Raw genomic sequence first — 19476 nt, 5'->3', positions numbered from 1 at the left:
AAAGAAGGAGTGAAGGAGGGTTTATATAGGAGAGGGGGAGAGGGTTGTTCGGCCATTTGAGGGTGGGTTTGGGTGGGAAAGTGGTTTGAATTTGAATGGAGGGGTAGGTGGGGTTTTATGAAGGATGGATGTGAGTGGTGAAGAGAAAGAGGGGATTTGATAGGTGAGGGGTTTTTGGGGAAGAGGTGTTGAGGTGTTGAGGTGATTGGTGAAGAAGAGAGAGAGAGTGGTAGGGTAGGTGGGGATCCTGTGGGGTCCACAGATCCTGAGGTGTCAAGGAAAAGTCCTCCCTGCACCAAATGGCACGCAAAATCACGTTTTGTGCCATTTCTGGCGTTAAACGCCAGGCTGGTGCCCATTCCTGGCATTTAACGCCAGGTTCTTGCCCTTTTCTGGCGTTTAACGCCAGTCTGGTGCCCTTTTCTGGCGTTAAACGCCCAGAATGGTGCCAGACTGGGCGTTAAACGCCCAACAGCTAACCTTACTGGCGTTTAAACGCCAGTAGGTGCGTCCTCCAGGGTGTGCTATTTTTCTTCCTGTTTTTCATTCTGTTTTTGCTTTTTTCATTAATTTCGTGACTTCTTATGATCATCAACCTACAAAAGACATAAAATAACAAAAGAAAATAGTTAATTATAAAACATTGGGTTGCCTCCCAACAAGCGCTTCTTTAATGTCATTAGCTTGACAGAGGACTCTCATGGAGCCTCACAGATACTTAGAGCCATGTTGGGACCTCCCAACACCAAACTTAGAGTTTGAATGTGGGGGTTCAACACCAAACTTAGAGTTTGGTTGTGGCCTCCCAACACCAAACTTAGAGTTTGACTGTGGGGGCTCTGTTTGGCTCTGCTTTGAAAGAAGCTCTTCATGCTTCTTCTCCATGGTGATAGAGGGATATCCTTGGGCCTTAAACACCAAGGATTCTTCATTCACTTGAATGATCAACTCTCCTCTATCAACATCAATCACAGCCTTTGCTGTGGCTAGGAAGGGTCTACCAAGGATGATGGATTCATCCATGCACTTCCCAGTCTCTAGGACTATGAAATCAGTAGGGATGTAATGGTCTTCAACTTTAACCAGAACATCCTCTACAAGTCCATAGGCTTGTTTTCTTGAGTTGTCTGCCATCTCTAGTGAGATTTTTGCAGCTTGCACCTCAAAGATCCCTAGCTTCTCCATTACAGAGAGGGGCATGAGGTTTACACTTGACCCTAAGTCACACAGGGCCTTCTTGAAGGTCATGGCGCCTATAGTACAAGGTATTGAAAACTTCCCAGGATCCTGCCTCTTTTGAGGCAGTTTCTGCCTAGACAAGTCATCCAGTTCTTTGGTGAGCAAAGGGGGTTCATCCTCCCAAGTCTCATTTCCAAATAACTTGTCATTTAGCTTCATGATTGCTCCAAGGTATTTAGCAACTTGCTCTTCAGTGACATACTCATCCTCTTCAGAGGAAGAATACTCATCAGAGCTCATGAATGGCAGAAGTAATTCCAATGGAATCTCTATGGTCTCATTTTGAGCCTCAGATTCCCATGGTTCCTCATTGGGGAACTCAATGGAGGTCAGTGGACGTCCAGTGAGGTCTTCCTCAGTGGCGTTCACTGCCTCTTCTTCCTCCCAGAATTCGGCCATGTTGATGGCTTTGCACTCTCCTTTTGGATTTTCTTCTGTGTTGCTTGGGAGAGTACTAGGAGGGAGTTCAGTAACTTTCTTGCTCAGCTGTCCCACTTGTGCCTCCAAGTTTCTAATGGAGGACCTTGTTTCAGTCATGAAACTTTGAGTGGTTTTGATTAGATCAGAGACCCTTGTTGCTAAGTCAGAGGGATTCTGCTTAGAACTCTCTGTCTGTTGCTGAGAAGATGATGGAAAAGGCTTGCTATTGCTAAACCTGTTTCTTCCACCATTATTGTTGTTGAAACCTTGTTGAGGTCTCTCTTGATTCTTCCATGAGAAATTTGGGTGATTTCTCCAAGAAGAATTATAGGTGTTTCCATAGGGTTCTCCTAGGTAATTCACCTCTTCTATTGAAGGGTTCTCAGGATCATAGGCTTCTTCCTCAGATGAAGCTTCCTTAGTACTGCTTGGTGCATTTTGCATTCCAGACAGACTTTGAGAGATCAAATTGACTTGTTGAGTCAATATTTTGTTCTGAGCCAATATGGCATTCAGAGTATCAATCTCAAGAACTCCTTTCTTCTGACTAGTCCCATTGTTCACATGATTTCTTTCAGAAGTGTACATGAATTGGTTGTTTGCAACCATTTCAATCAGCTCTTGAGCTTCTGCAGGCGTCTTCTTCAGATGAAGGGATCCTCCAGCAGAGCTATCCAAAGACATCTTGGATAGTTCAGAGAGACCATCATAGAAAATACCTATGATGCTCCATTCAGAAAGCATGTCAGAAGGGCACTTTCTGATTAATTGTTTGTATCTTTCCCAAGCTTCATAGAGGGATTCTCCATCCTTCTGTCTGAAGGTTTGGACTTCCACTCTAGCTTGCTCAATTTTTGAGGTGGAAAGAACTTTGCCAAGAAGGCATTGACTAGCTTTTCCCAAGAGTCCAGGCTTTCTTTAGGTTGAGAGTCCAACCATATTCTAGCTTTGTCTCTTACAGCAAAAGGGAATAGCATCAGTCTGTAGACCTCAGGGTCAACCCCATTAGTCTTGACTGTGTCACAGATTTGCAAGAATTCAGCTAAGAACTGATGAGGATCTTCCAATGGAAGTCCATGGAACTTGCAATTCTGTTGCATTAGAGAAACTAATTGAGGCTTAAGCTCAAAGTTGTTTGCTCCAATGGCAGGGATAGAGATGCTTCTCCCATAGAAGTCGGGAGTAGGTGCAGTAAAGTCACCCAGCACCTTCCTTGCATTGTTTGCATTGTTGTTGTTTTCGGCTGCCATGTGTTCTTCTTCTTTGAAGAATTCGGTCAGGTCCTCTAAAGAGAGTTGTGCTTTGGCTTCTCTTAGCTTTCTCTTCAAGGTCCTTTCAGGTTCAGGATCAGGCTCAACAAGAATGCTTTTGTCTTTGCTCCTGCTTATAAGAAAGAGAAGGGAACAAGAAAATGTGGAATCCTCTATGTCACAGTATAGAGATCCCTTGAAGTGTCAGAGGAAAAGAAGAGTAGAAGACAGAAGTAGAAAATTCGAACTTATCAAAGGAGATGGAGTTCGAATTTTGCATTAAGGGATAGTGTTAGTCCATAAATAGAAGGATGTGAGAAGAAGGGAAGTAATTTTCGAAAATTAAGTGAAAGATTTTGAAAACATTTTTGAAAAACATTACTTAATTTTCGAAAATGAGAGTGGGAAAGAAATAAGATGATTTTTGAAAAAGATTTTGAGATTAGAAATCAAAAAGATTTGATTGAAAACTCTTTTGAAAAAGATGAGGTTAAGAAGATATGATTGATTTAAAAAAAATGTGATTGAGAAGATATGATTTGAAAACAATTTTAAAAAGATTTGATTTTAAAAATTAATAACTTGGCTATCAAGAAAAGATATGATTCAAACATTAAACCTTTCTTAACAGAAAAGGCAACATACTTGAAATGTTGAATCAAATCATTAATTGATAGTAAGTATCTTTGAAAAAGGAAGGGAATTGATTTTGAAAACATTTGATTGAAAAGATATGATTTGAAAAAGATTTGATTTGAAAAACTTTGAAAACTTGAAAAAAAATTTGATTTGAAAACAAAATTCTCCCCCTTGTGCCATCCTGGCGTTAAACGCCCAGAATGGTGCACATTCTGGCGTTTAACGCCCAAAACTATACCCTGTTGGGCGTTAAACGCCCAACCAGGTACCCTGGCTGGCGTTTAAACGCCAGTCTATCCTTCTTCACTGGGCGTTTTGAACGCCCAGCTTTTTCTGTGCAATTCCTCTGCTGTATGTTCTGAATCTTCAATTCTCTGTATTATTAACTTGAAAAGACACAAATTAAAAATATTTTTGGATTTTTAATAATCAAAGTGCAACTAAAATCAAATAACAATGCATGCAAGACACCAAACTTAGCAGTTTGTATACCACTGACACTAACAATATGAGAATGCATATGAGACACACAAAATACTTCAAGTCAATAGAATTCAAAGATTAGAGCAAGTAAATCATCAAGAACATCTTGAAGATCACTAAGACACATAACAATGCATGCAATTGACACCAAACTTAAGATGAGACACTAGACTCAAACAAGAAATTTTTGGATTTTATGATTTTTTTTTTGATTTTTTTGTTTTGTGTTTTTCGAAAATTAAGTGGAAAAAGATATCAAAATTCTTAATGAGAATTCCAGGAATCAGTGCAATGTTAGTCTAAGACTCCGGTCCAGGAATTAAACATGGTTTTCACAACCAGCCAAGCTTTCAAAGAAAGCTTCGGTCCAAAACACTAGACATGGCCAAAGGCCAGCCAAGCCTTAGCAGATCACTGCTCCAAAAGCAAGATTGATAAAAATCAACAAGCTCTTGTGATGATAAGTTGAAACCTCGGTCCAATGAGATTAGACATGGCTTCTCAGCCAGCCAGACTTCAACAAATCATCATGAAACTCTAGAATTCATCTTCAAGAATTTCGAAAAAAAAAGACCTAATCTAAGCAACAAGATGAACCGTCAGTTGTCCAAACTGAACAATCCCCGGCAACGGCGCCAAAAACTTGGTGCTGTTGCCGGATTTTGGCACTGATGTTACCGGACAAAGAGCTTGCTCAAAACTTGAACAATCCCCAGCAACGGCGCCAAAAACTTGGTGCGCGAAATTGTGAACAATACTTTTCACAACTCTCATAATCTCCGGTCATGAACTCCAAGAACTTGGTAGTTCAATCCCATGGCATTACACAACTTCGCACAACTAACCAGCAAGTGCACTGGGTCGTCCAAGTAATACCTTACGTGAGTAAGGGTCGATCCCACGGAGATTGTTAGTATGAAGCAAGCTATGGTCATCTTGTAAATCTTAGTCAGGCAGACTCGAATGGATATGGTGATGAACGAAAATAACATAAAAGATAAAGATAGAGATACTTATGTAATTCATTGGTAGGAACTTCAGATAAGCGCATGAAGATGCCTTCCCTTCCGTCTCTCTGCTTTCCTACTGTCTTCATCCAATCCTTCTTCTTCCTTTCCATGGCAAGCTTGTGTAGGGTTTCACCGTTGTTAATGGCTACCTCCCATCCTCTCAGTGAAAACGATTGCATATGCTCTGTCACAGCACGCGGAATTCAGCTGTCGGTTCTCGGTCAGGCCGGAATAGAATCCATTGATTCTTTTGCGTCTGTCACTAACGCCCCGCCTGCTAGGAGTTTGAAGCGCGTCACAGTCATTCAATCATTGAATCCTACTCAGAATACCACAGACAAGGTTAGACCTTCCGGATTCTCTTGAATGCTGCCATCAGTTCTCGCCTATACCACGAAGACTCTGATCTCACGGAATGGTTGGCTCGTTTGTCAGGCGAGCACTCGGTTGTCAGGCGATCAACCATGCATCGTGCAATCAGGAATCCAAGAGATATTCACTAGAGCCTTGGTTGCTTGTAGAACAAAAGTGGTTGTCAGTCACCTTGTTCATAAGTGAGAATGATGATGAGTGTCACGGATCATCACATTCATCAAGTTGAAGAACAAGTGATATCTTAGAACAAGAACAAGCGGAATTGAATAGAAGAACAATAGTAATTGCATTAATACTCGAGGTACAGCAGAGCTCCACACCTTAATCTATGGTGTGTAGAAACTCCACCGTTGAAAATACATAAGCATAAGGTCTAGGCATGGCCGAATGGCCAGCCTCCCAATGATCTAAGAACTAGATGTCCAAAGATGATCAAAGGATCAAAAACAATCCAAAGATTCAAAGATGAAAATACAATAGTAAAAGGTCCTACTTATAGAAAACTAGTAGCCTAGGGTGTACAGAGATGAGTAAATGACATAAAAATCCACTTCCGGGCCCACTTGGTGTGTGCTTGGGCTGAGCAAATGAAGCATTTTCGTGTAGAGACTCCTCTTGGAGTTAAACGCCAGCTTTTATGCCAGTTTGGGCGTTTAACTCCCATTTGGGTGCCAGTTCCAGCGTTTAACGCTGGGATTCCTGAGGGTGACTTTGAACGCCGGTTTGGGCCATCAAATCTTGGGCAAAGTATGGACTATCATATATTGCTGGAAAGCCCAGGATGTCTACTTTCCAACGCCGTTGAGAGCGCACCAATTGGGCTTCTGTAGCTCCAGAAAATCCACTTCGAGTGCAGGGAGGTCAGAATCCAACAGCATCTGCAGTCCTTTTCAGTCTCTGAATCAGATTTTTGCTCAGGTCCCTCAATTTCAGCCAGAAAATACCTGAAATCACAGAAAAACACACAAACTCATAGTAAAGTCCAGAAAAGTGATTTTTAACTAAAAACTAATAAAAATATACTAAAAACTAACTAGATCATACCAAAAACATACTAAAAACAATGCCAAAAAGTGTATAAATTATCCGCTCATCAGACTGCAATAAATTAAATTTGTTTCAGAAATCAAAACGCAACACAAACAAACAACAAATAGTATTCATAGTCATGTCATAGCCTTCAATTAAAATTAGACATCGATCAAGTGGTACTAGGATCTTTTTATTTATAACAATAATAATCCATATAACAAAAAAATATAATGCCAAATTGATATAAAATAATAAAGTATATATACAAGTACTAATAATTCTAAAACGGTACTAACAATTGTACTCAACTCTAGTTTTCTGCTATATATAGCTCTGTTATTGTATATACATTATCATGGAATGGATTCAAGTTGATATAAACTAATAAGTTGAATATAGTCACAAAAAAAAACTAATATCCCTGACACCCTCCAGGGCAGCAGCAACCTAAGAAGATAAGAGTGATTAACACAAGTGAATGATTTGAAGCAAATTACCATTAGGTTTACATGTTTTGCAATCTCTTGATAAACTCTGAAAAGGAAAGACCTAGTGGAGTGCATCATAGTGAACCATCTTTGACTAATAATAATAATAGAAACCTTGACTTTTTGGCTTTTCCTGAAGTAAACGAGATTTTTAAAGAACACAAACACAAGAAACATTAAACATAATTTTTTATTGTATCACTTAATCCAAATTGACAGTTATTTTGAAATGGAGATAGTGTTGAAATAAGAAATTTACCAATAAGATTCTCAGATCCACAAGGAACAAGTTCCCCATCTGGTGATATATGTCTGAAATGAATACCTACTAACAAACTATAGTCCATAATTTCCTCCTGTTCTAGAAGCTCACAGTCTCTATCAATTTGACAAGGTAACAAGTATATGCAGATATGATAAGCTTACAGTGAAGAAACAAATTAAAACTGCAAAATGTATTTGGAGTTAGCTATTGTTCCACTTAACAGGCTAGCTTTCCAAGGCAAAATGATAAATTGAGTGCTGAAATCATTAATCACCTGTAGAATTCTTCAAATCGAGACGGTTGCAGCCGGAATATAAAGTTTAGATCAAGATCCTTAAGGATAGTTGTTTCACTGAGCTCAGTCTCAAGCTTATCGGTTGTCCAACCAAGTGAAGATCCCTTAAGATCATAGCGTCTATGGGTGTTATATTTAGAACAGAAAAGGTTTCCCATTATGATAAATCGAACCTGGAAAATCAAACATGGTATTATTATGTTCAATTTCTAAATATTATATCTCATATTTCATAGTTCTGTTAAACTAGAAAGTTCTGTTATCCTATTAGATGTGCACTAGTTAATACCAACCACACTGAAGCTTTGATCAACTTAATAAGTGAAAGAAATAAAGAATGAGGCCTCATTTTTTGGATAAGTTTCTGTTATGCTGACACTCACTATAGGAAATGCACCTTCCTTTGGATATGTCCAGTTAGTTTGACACAATGCAAACCATAATACTTTGTTACCATTGTATTTTGATAGGTTAAAAAATGAGTGTAGTAGGCAGGAAGCATTCTCAAGAGAGCCTGCAAAGAAATCCGGCATAACAATATCAAATAACATCATGCTTTCCTGGCATGTTTTATAAGAAATTAATTGCAAGTGTACAGTGACAAGATTGAACTCACTTTTACTTCAGCTTTCTTCATTGCACTACAACATTTTCAGGTTAAGGCAACATTTAAAAAGTGTTGCCTAAAGGCTGACAAAAAGTTGATTTTGATCAATGGCAACACTTTTGGGCCTAAGGCAACGATTTTGGTCAGCGTTGCATATGCAGCCGTTGCCTTAGATCAAGGCAACACTTTTGTGTTTCAAAAGCAACGCTTTTGAGAGCAACACTTGGTAAGTATTGCCTTTGGTTGAAAAACAACAACACTTCAAAGGTGTGTTTGAGACAACACTTTTGCAGTGTTGTCTCTTCTCTCGTACTTTGGCCACTACTAAAAAGTGTTGCCTATTTGCAATAAAATGCAACTCTTTTACGTGTTGCTTATAAGTTGGAATTTGCAATACTTTAAAGTGTTGCCTATTAGTTTTGAATATGCAACCTTTTAAAGCATTGCCTTTTCTTTTGAATATGCAACCTATACAAATGTTGCCTTTTCTTTTGGATATGCAACCTATACAAGTGTTGCTTTTTCTTTTGGATATGCAACCATACAAGTGTTGTCTAATATTCAAAATATGCAACTAATAAAAAGGTTGCCTTTTTTATTAAAAAAAAATTACTTTCGTAATAAAAATACAACAAAATTAAAATTTATAATAAATTTTTTTGTTCATACATGTGTAATTATTTTAATTAATAAATAAATTTGTGCACAATAAGAAAAAATTATAAAAGAGACAAAATAACTAATAATAAAATTCTAATTAAAATAGATACTAAAAGGTTCAATTAGTATTTCAAATACATTTTCATCAATAATTCTCAACAAAATAATAAAATTCTTGTCTAACAATAATTGTCATAACAAAATAGTAATTAATATTTATTAAAAAAATACCAATCTACTTGCATATTTTATATCCATGCTTAACTTGTCCCATATGCTAAATCTGCAAATAATATACAACAAAAAAATAAGCAACTTATTATTAAAATTGAAAAATTATAATAATAAAAATTTCTTTATGATATTAAATATTATAGATACAAAAGCAATAAATAGGTCTAAAAAACTCCTTCTAATGTGGCTAAGGTATAGTACGATAGGATTCCATTGAAACAAAAGAGATATATTTAGAGACACAATCAATGCAAAAAAGTATAACAATTTTGATGCAAAGGTGCCATCAAAAGAAAAAGAAAATGTTATGCGAAGGTTATTCAAGTCATTATAACATCGATTGTTACCTTAATATAATATTTCTCCATCCTTCGTTGTTTATTCAGGCTGCCATCTTTTGATACCCAAACAAAAATAAAAATAAAAATAAAATTTTTACTTCACAAGTTCACTTTTGCTTCCATCTTCTGCTGTGTTGTGTGTTTCTGCAAAACAAAGTTCACTTTTGCTTCCATCTTCTGCTGTGTTGTGTGTTTCTGCAAAACAAAGTTCACTGGTAAGAAGTCACACTCACATCACCTTCTCTATTATTTGTGACTTTCAGAGCCTATTTATTATGACTATGTAATGCAATGAAAACTTCTCATGAAAGCAAATTTAATCCCAGGCCATACTTGAAAAGCGCTACAACATTCTGTTCCCTTTGAGGGCCATACTTGAAAAGTTGACACACACTCTATATGAGACAAAAGAAAAGGGAAATATTTAATTGAAACCACATAATAAATTTGATCAAATATTTCAACAAACAAAGCTTGTCTCTTAGTCTTGATTCTCTTCGGAAAGAAAAACTATAATAAAAAAGATCACAGTTAGTTAAAAGTATAAAACATGTCTCAACTTCCATTAAAAACTTCAATAAAAAGGTTAAAAAATTGGAAACAGCAGCTATATATTTTCACAAAACTGCAGCTAAGCCATATGAAATTGGAAAATTCCAGATGATAAAAAATTATTAGTGTATGTTAATTAAACGATGAATTCAATGCACTTTAACTTAGGAGGTGCGCTGTAAATCCTTGACTATATGATGATGAGTCCAATAATGTCAAAGGCACATGCCTTATGCCTATGCATCTTGGGATTAACAAAGATGAGACTTCTTTTTAAGGAGACTTTAGCTACTCACTTCAATATAATCCCCACTACAACCTTATACATCTATCAATCAAAGATTCATGATAATGGCATCAAAGCACCGCTTGATTATTATTCATAAGGAGGCAATTCATGAGGAAACGTATTTTAGAAAACATACAAAGCGGAAGTTCCTAAATCTCCATAAACCACACCAAGACTCTAATATGCAAGCCGAAGAATTAATAGAGCAGAAAATTTCTGTAGAAATAGAAACAGAATTAACAAGGAACTTAATAGAAATTACTAGTAGCCAGTACAATATCTTGTAATTGGATCTGGAATGAAGATTTCCAGATTGAAATTTTACCATTTAACACTCCAAGAGTCTAACATCATCAACGAAAATTTGTGTTCTAATACAGATAACAAGTTATTAATTTCCAGCATCTGAACTTACAATGACACCATATTCTGAAGCTGACTAAGTTCTTGAGGAATCAAGCCAGAGAGTTGATTATTTGACAAATCACTGCAACATAGAATGACAAAAACCAATTAACAAACAGATTTCATAAGGAAAAAAAAATACAAATGACTTGCATGTCCATAACACTTCTAAGATTAGTAAATTCTGCTGGAATAAATCCTGTTATATGATTTCTGCTCAGGTTCCTACAAAAATCAAATAATAGCCGTAAGTAAAAGAGAAACTGCCAGATTCGAAAAACAAATAAATAACAAGAAACTTGCCACAGTACTCACAGCTTTAGAAGATGTTCCAAGTTACCGAGGGAAGAAGGAATGGAGTCAATTATATTATTATTTGAAATACGCCTAAGAAGGAATCCGAAACCATTCATTAGTATGAACCAGAGGGATATAAAAAGATTTGGATCTGGAATGAACAATATGTAGAAATCTGAATTTCTTAGTCTACTTAGCATTTAGATTTATGCTTGAATTTCTCTCGAATATTTAAAATAGACTATTATATAAAGGCATGCTCCTATACCCCAACGATTCACATTCAAAATAATTATATTGAATAATTTAACCTCTTTCCTTTTAAGATTTTTCAACATGAACTCTTTTGCAAGCGTGGCACAAGCATATATCTACTGTACTACCTAATCAAAATAGCATATCTTTGAATTTCTATATATATAGTATTGAATTTGATTGATAAATCATAAATGCAATCATTCAACTCCATCAATTTATTAAGGAACTGGTCCAGAAAAAAAGAATGAAAAAAAATTATTAAGGAAGTTAATTATGCAAGATTGCTAGACAAGATAGGTTTTAGAAATTTCATAGTTTTTCAAATAAAACAAAAATCCAACTAGGGAAGAGAAAGAGAAATGAAGAGGAATATGGAAAAGGGAGTTTGAATCTTACTTTTTCTTTGGATAATTAAAGCTTCATAGATGAGTATAGTGTACATGTTTCTTAGATTGCATTTATAATGAAACTAACAATAAAGTAGAAACTTTCAACACAGATTTGAAGATTTAAAAAAAAGTAATGTGAAAATGAATAATATATAGAGTCACATTAGATCCCTAGATATTTTTATTTTAAATTGTTGGTGCAGAAAGTAGAAACTATATATGTGATACCCCACAAGCCACACTTAATAATATAATTGGCCAGACACACACCCATCTGAATCTGTTCCTCCTTCCTTTACTTTCTTTCACATTATCAGTATAATAGCAAGCTATCTAATCACTCTCATCTCTCCAACTAACAATAACGAGCAATGTCTTGAAGTAAGACACAGACACGAAGACGGAGACATAGCCGACGATGCTGAAGACGTCTGTTTTTCATAGTTAGTGTAAGCATTTGAGTTGAGTTGAGTTGAGTTGAGTTGTGTATCATATCGTCATTTAGAAAGGTTCAGCTTATTTAATCCATTTATAAGTCTGATTAGTGTTTGAAACGGGAGAACACAAATTTGTACAGTTCCTTTAGAAGACTTGTTACTTTACTTATCAGGAAGTTAATTATATATTTTATAATATTAAAGTGATATAACACAGCACCCAAATGATGCATTTTACCCTCTAAAATGTAGCTTGCAACACACTCTAAAGGAACTTAATCACAACAAAACTACTTATTTGTACTTGGAGAAAAACAAAAGATAGAAGAAAGAGTAACCAATGACTGGGACAATATAACAAACAGAAAGAGCGCAAAGCTGAATAACAAGCTTAGTTAGTTACTTAGTTACCTTCGAGAGTGAAGAATATCTTTGGTTAGTGTAACCACAGGCTCAATGTCCCTCAAAATCTCCTCTTCCTTCTCCTTCCACAGGTGGTACGGGTTTGTAGCCGGTGTGGCAGCAGTGCACCACGCTCGATGCTGAGGTGGCGCAAGAGTGAAGCGAAGGTGCCGATGAAGCAAAAACTGGCGAAGAAGATTAAAAGGAGAAGAACTTTTCATAACTAAAATTTTCCGGAATAATTGCTAATCTAAAAAATTAGGATTCAAAACACAAAAATAGAAAAGAAAAACAGAGGCAAAATCATGAGTACCTGAACAATGATCAGCGGTGATGAACCCTAGCAGAAGAACACCGGCAAATTGGAAGAGACCAGAGATGAACGGCAAGCAAAACCTAGAGAAGCTCGAAACAGCAAATAGCTTAGAAAAATAGCAAATAGACACACACAATTTCCTTTTTCTTGAAAAAATCACACACACACACACAATTGAGCAATTAGAGTAGCAAAGGGAAGAATTGAAGTGCGCACCTAATGAAAAGAAACAAGTTTGGCAGCAGATCAAACGCAGAATGAAACCAGATCTTGTACTATGCAATTTTTCGGCAAAATGCAGAAAAAAGTAACCGACACAGTGCAAAGAATAGAGAAAGAGAGGAACACGAGGTAACACGAAGAGAGCATAACAAGGCGAGTAGGGAGGAACGCAAAGAGAGACTTCTTCGCGAGTAGAAAAGGAACCACGAATTTCATCAATTTAGGGGTTAGGTTACCGGTAGCATTTTGTTTCAACATTTTGTTAGGAATGTGAAGATGATAAATGAATGAAAGTTTCTGTGTTTGAATCAATTGGTTTCCTATTGATATATTTAGAGGAAAAATTGAAATTTAAAAGAAAAAAATACATTTATATATTTTAGACAACACTTATAATGAGAAGCTTATTAAAAATTTTAAAGCAATTTTAGAAAAGTGTAATTTATGTACATGATAAGCGTTGCATGTGTATTTTGCTGAAGCAACGCCTTTCATGTGGTCTCTATCTAATCAAAGGGAACACTTATGTAATGTTAGTTAAAAAAGTGTTGCAATAGCAATATTTCATTGCAACAAATATTAAGTATTATTTTTTATCATTTTAAACAACACTTTTTAAGTGTTACTTACAGTATATGTTGCAATAGATAAAAAATGTTGTAGTGTTGTCTTAATCATGTAGCGGTCATCATTTGTCAAGTAAAAGAAGCATCCACTTTTTCCGGGGGAGCAAAGTTCACAAAGAGATTCATTTCTGCATATGGATAACATGCAATCAGCTGGATCCACCTTGAATAGCTTCCTAAGAGCTCTGAGATTAGAGTGAGATGCACAAGTTAGTATAAATCAAGAGTCTTCATTCCAAAATTATACTTTTGTTGAAGAACTGTGCAATGTGGATAAATAACTTTGTGGCAACAACAAATTAAGGGAGCTGACCTAAAAACTACTGGACAGTAATCCTTCCACTTAAATTTGGCTGATGGATACGGTGGCGTGTACTTGGATCCTTCAGGTGAAAATCTTGTCCACACTTTCTCCTTAAATAGTTCAACTTAAGGAGTTAAAACAAAGTGATGCTAAGGGAGCAGGTCTTGCAACAGAGTGCCTATGAAATAACCCAAAGAAAACCAGGCAAGAGTTAAAACAAAGTAACCAAATAGTTCAAAAGTCATACAAATAATCTGATTAATGTACCTTATTCATAGTTGTAAATTAAGCATGAGCTCATATTGACAAGAGATTGAAGATATGCTAGAAGGACATGATTAGATGACCACTTTAGACTCTATATTGACAAGGGGTCAACTAGTTTCACAACATGGAATGACGTCTTTGCAATATGTATCGCAGCAATTACTCCTAGAGTTCCCCCAGTCATAATTGTAAGGTTAGTTGATTACAAATATTACAATAATATACAACAGTGGAGCTTTAATATTCGGTTTCAGTACAAAGAACAGCAAATTCTGTCATGAAGGAGCAGCAATAGCATGAAGGTTAACTAGGTTATATACGCTTACCACATAAGAAACATAAAGGTGCAAAATATATAGGTTTTCCAAGATATATGACAAAATGAGTGATACGAAGCGATTTCTCTCTGCTCACTTCAACTTGATCAGGATTCAGGACTCATTTAATTGTGAAACTTCGAACTATGTGAAACTAATATGTATCTTATGGAACAGATTAAAACGTCAATTAATAGGACAAACAAACAATTAATCAATCAAGCAATTACAATTCACAATCAGAAAGAGAGATAGAGAATCATGATCTTAGCAAGGAAAGAAAGTTTGAAGTATTACCGTGATGGAATGGCAAGGGGAATTCAGTCCAACAATCAGGTTGCATGGAAATTTCCTTGATGAAACAAACAGCCTCCTCCGTCGTACCAGGCACCGCATTGCCGTCGCCGTCGACGTCACCTTGCCGTTTGTGGTCGGGCTTCAGTTGCAACAGTTGAGAGGCGAGTTTGGAGATCCCCGTGACGGCTCTGTTGGACGAGAGAAGCGATAGAGAGTTCTTGAAACTATCGCTGATCTCTTCCAGGTCGTTCTAGATTCCGGTGAGAGCCGGCGACGGTGGCGAAGACGAGGAATCACGCGATTGTGGTTTCAATTTACGAATTGTGAGATCGATGAGGCGGAGCGAGGGATCGGAGAAGCGGAACAAGAGATGACTGAGGAAGAGCAAGAGGTGGTTTCACAACATGAGAGTGAGAGTGAGAACGATTGTGAGCGATTTTTGCCAGGGAATTTCATGGCATAAGGGTTTCCATTTTGATTTTTGAGAGCTATCCGAGAATAGGTAACGGTTTTTGTAATTCTTTTTAAAATTTAATAGTATTTACTAACGTTTAAATATGAATGTTACCTAAAATTTAATTTTATGATAATTACTAACCTTTATTAAAATGTTAACGGATAAATATTACTAAATGTCTATAATGTAGTAATGATTGTAATTCAATATTTGGGATGATTTTGACTATAAAGTTCTTCTACCTACAAGTGTTGCCTTTTGTAGCAGTTGCTTTCTATATTATATTCTCCACCCAGATGAGATTATAAGTTTTGATTTCTATTTGTAGTAATTTGATTACTATGCTATGCCTCTTTAAATCAAATTTATGATTATTTTCAACTCTTACAATTTTTCCATGAATAGTGTTGAAAATCAAAATTGAAATTCATTATGAAAGGAATTTATTAATGCCAATACATGGATTATCTTTTGATGATTATTGTTGACATTAACTGTATAAATGGTCTTATAAGAAAATTACATATTTTTTTTTTTTGTGTGCGTTTGATTTCGATTGATGATTGATGTAGGCCATGATCTATCTATTCAACATGTGTGTTTCTCTCTTTGGAAATTTTGTAATTTTTAAGAACGGGTGAAAAAGTTGTTAGGTTTAAAACTAAAAACCATAAGGTTGGTATAATAAAAAATTCTTCATAATAAGCATGATCATAAAAAAAAAGATCTTTTGCAAAATGACTTAGAAATTAGAGAATAAATTTCTTATTTAACATGTTGAAAGCTCGTAGAAGAATGCGACGTAAGCAATTGATTATTTTCTCCATGCTATTTAAAAGAATCTAAAAAGAAAATATTATCATTGCCATGAAACAAAGATGGTTGGACATAAATTTGTCGAGTTTTGATAAAATAATGTACACATCTTTAGATTCTTTGTTTGGTAATAGAGTGATAGTTTATATGAGTTACTATGAGATATAAAGACCTACATAACTTTTCTTCTTCTTCTTCTTTTTTTTTTTAAATTGTACATTTGTGATAAATGTATTTTGAGAAAAGATTTTGATATAATTAAGTAACTATAGACTAAATAAACTCTTGATGAAAAAGGTCATGACTATCATAAGATGCGACTATATCATAGTCGAGTGGGAGATTTGTAATAGCTATGATTGTTATGTATACTTGATTTAAATAATGATGATCGTGTTTGACATTCAACTTGTTTGAATGAATTTTTTATACCTGAATTTTTGTCATGTGGTATTTATTTTATATCGTGTTTAATATATGTTATGATAATTATTTACTATTGAATTTTTGTTGCACTGTGATTTATATAGTGCATGATATAGAAAGCTGTCTTTTTGTAATGAAATTTGAAAGAGGATGAATTAACAATTAATTTCATGAATTAGTTAGCTAGTAAATGACTAAATGTTTATTAAGCTAATGAAATAAGTCATGACCACTCTATGCTAATTGAATTATAATATTTATCTATTATTTTGATTTGTACAGTATTTATGTTCACATTGGTTTTTTCTCCTTGAGTGGAAATCATGTATTGAGGAAAGATTTTCATGATATGTTCATTTGGAAATATGAAATGCAAAAATAGTTTAATGAAAGCTCGGCAGCACACCGCATCGGGAACACCTTCCAAGTTCATCCTAGCTTCGAAAGCAGGTAGATGTTCTTGGGGTTTTTTGGAACTATCGTAATGTATATTTGTCGGCTTATCAAATGTTTCAGTAGACGAACCCAAACAATCTTGCTAGCAAAGGGAGTAGCCCCCATGACAACAACTTCATTGTGCCGCCTCCTTTTTCCCGTTGGAGACTTTTCATGTCCTTGATCATGGTGCTTGTGTTGTTCGTAACTTGGGGATCGTGAGCTGTTACTATATGGGTAGTTCAGATTGGTCTCCCCTTGCCGTCTTCCAGTTTGCTGTTTTGGCAACCTAGAGCGACGCCTCTTCTGAGGTTGCGTTCTCAAGTGCACCTAGAAACTTGGCTAATAGCGATTCCTAGTAGTGACCTCTCTTTTAAGGTTCTGCAACCTGTAGCGTAGCTCCAGGATGATCCGAGTGCTATCAGACCTCATCTCAACGAAGGGACGTGAACTGGTTTTGGGGTTCGAGTTTTGGCTCTTCTTTGGCTGGTGATTAGGTGTCACCGCCGTGTGGACCATGTTCGGAACTCTTGCCCTATTCGGCGCATGTTGGTTTTTTTTAGTGGGGGTGATGGGTTGGGTTGTATTCTCTATTCTCTTCCAGTAGATTTTGGTTGTCAATTGGTACGGAAGCCATCGAGCTTTTTGTCGAAAAAATTTCCACTAACAATGCCAATGTTCAAGAGTTACTTAGAACAATAGGATCTGCAATCCGACGAGGTTGACGAGCTTCATGACTTTCGGCTTTTGGAGTGAGAGATGGGGTGACTTACAAAAATACTCTGACACTCAAGTCAGAATGAATCTTAAAGGTAGGGTTTTAGGGTTTTGTCTGTCATTCTTAAGGGAGTCCAAGACTGCCTTTATATATGCATTTTTTCCCTTTTCTGATCCTATAAATTAAGTAAGATTTGATTTGTATTTGCATTCGAATCTCGTTTGGCGTCTGTGCTAAGTTGTCCAAGATTGTGGGTCAAAGAGGGGATTTTAGGCCAAAGGGGGGCGAGTTCTCATTGGGTCGTCAATGCTATGAAGCAAGTTAATGCTAGAAAACGAGTCCAAAATAGTTGTTGATGTTTGGATCTGAGATTGTCTGGAATTGTTTTGTTTTTATTGCTATTTTGTTATTGTTTTTCTCTATCTTTTTTTTTTTTTTTTGCATAGTGTGCAAAAATGGTAGATCTATGAAAAGAGTAAGAGAAAAGGTATTTTTGTAAGAAATTAGAAACAAAATTAAGAGAGATGAGAGAGAGAGAAAGAGAGAGAGAGAGGGGGGTGGGAAACACTGAGAGGGGTAGAACTAGGTTTTTCGTAGAGATCCTAGGGTTTGGAATAGAGAAGAGTACTTTCGATTGGAAAACGAATCGTTCTCTATCTTTGTAGATCATCTTCCTGAAGATATTTCCAAAAAGGAGCTGCATCATTTGTTTAATTGGACTGGGCGGATAAATGATATCTATTTGTCACGAAAACAAAAAAATGGAATGGTGTACATCTTTGCGTTCATCCGATATACAACAAAGGGAGGAGCTCTGAAGGCGATTGCGGAAATGAATAAGATGAGGTTACGAGAAAAGATTGTTACAGTAGGAGAAGCTAGATATCGACGCACGAATGGAGTGAAGAATACGAAGGAATTTCAAGAAGCATATGATTCGCTGAACCCTGTTAACATTCAACCCCAACATGAAGGGCGCCAAAGGGTTGAAAGGAGCGATGTGAAAGAGCTGGTAGAGAGGGAAACTCCAGGCGACAAGCGCGGCAATGGGTGGACGAAGAAGTTGGAAGTGCCGGTGGCAAAAGCGAACCTGGACTGGCTGCAGAGGAGTCTAATAGGTGGAACGACAAAGGCAATTGACTATAAGTCCTTGAAGGCCATGATCAGGAACAATGTACCCCAAGTGGTGGAGGTCAGGGAATTAGGAGCTTATAAGGCACTGCTGACGTTCGAAAGTATACTAAGTGCTGAAGAAGCCTACACATTCGAACTAAACAACCTACTGAAGTTTTTTCATAATGTATGGAGATGGGATGAGGAGGAGCGTAGTGAAACTCGTAGGGTATGGTTAGAGTGCTTTGGTATTCCCTTGCATACGTGGTCAACAGAGACCTTCAAGATGATAGGAAGCCAATGGGGAGAAGTTGTTGGATGCGACAAAGCTACAGAACCATGCCTCTCCTTCAGTGTGGCACGAATACAAATTGACACTTGTATTATGGACAGAATCAATGAGTGGATTCACATCACAATTGGTACTAGTCGATTCGACGTCCTAGTCAAGGAGGTCGGCCACGAAAGCTTTGGTTCGGAATGTAGATTTGAAGAGCTAGATAAACCTTATCTCCCAAGAACATGCGATACCTCAGGTGCAAACGGTTCAATAGTGTCATTGGTAAACAGAGATCCAGCAGCTGAGTTGGTGATGGCGGTGCCAAGAGAGGAAGACGGTGAAAAGGATATTTCGGTAATTTCCGAAAACATATTGAATGAATGGAGTAATGGCAAATCAATTCATATTCAAAATCCAAAGATAACAGATCGCGTTATTGTAGCAGGAGGGACTAAATTAAAGGGATATTGTGATTTGGTTTCTGATACGGAATCAGAGAAAACGGTCAGTTGCGG

The 19476-nt window shown here is 36.6% G+C and overlaps 1 non-coding gene across 1 annotated transcript; it reads left to right on the top strand.

The window, feature by feature from the left end:
• The first annotated feature begins 2397 nt into the window (after positions 1-2397).
• On the top strand, positions 2398-2504 carry LOC130938483 (small nucleolar RNA R71). Its single transcript, XR_009069645.1, has one exon. It is a non-coding gene; the product is annotated as a small nucleolar RNA R71 (small nucleolar RNA).
• The last annotated feature ends 16972 nt before the right edge of the window (positions 2505-19476 follow it).

This window comes from Arachis stenosperma, chromosome 6 (assembly GCF_014773155.1).
Source record: "Arachis stenosperma cultivar V10309 chromosome 6, arast.V10309.gnm1.PFL2, whole genome shotgun sequence".
Taxonomy (NCBI): Eukaryota; Viridiplantae; Streptophyta; class Magnoliopsida; order Fabales; family Fabaceae; genus Arachis; species Arachis stenosperma.
Note: the sequence above shows the minus strand (reverse complement) of the source record. Positions and strands in the feature narration are given on the sequence as shown.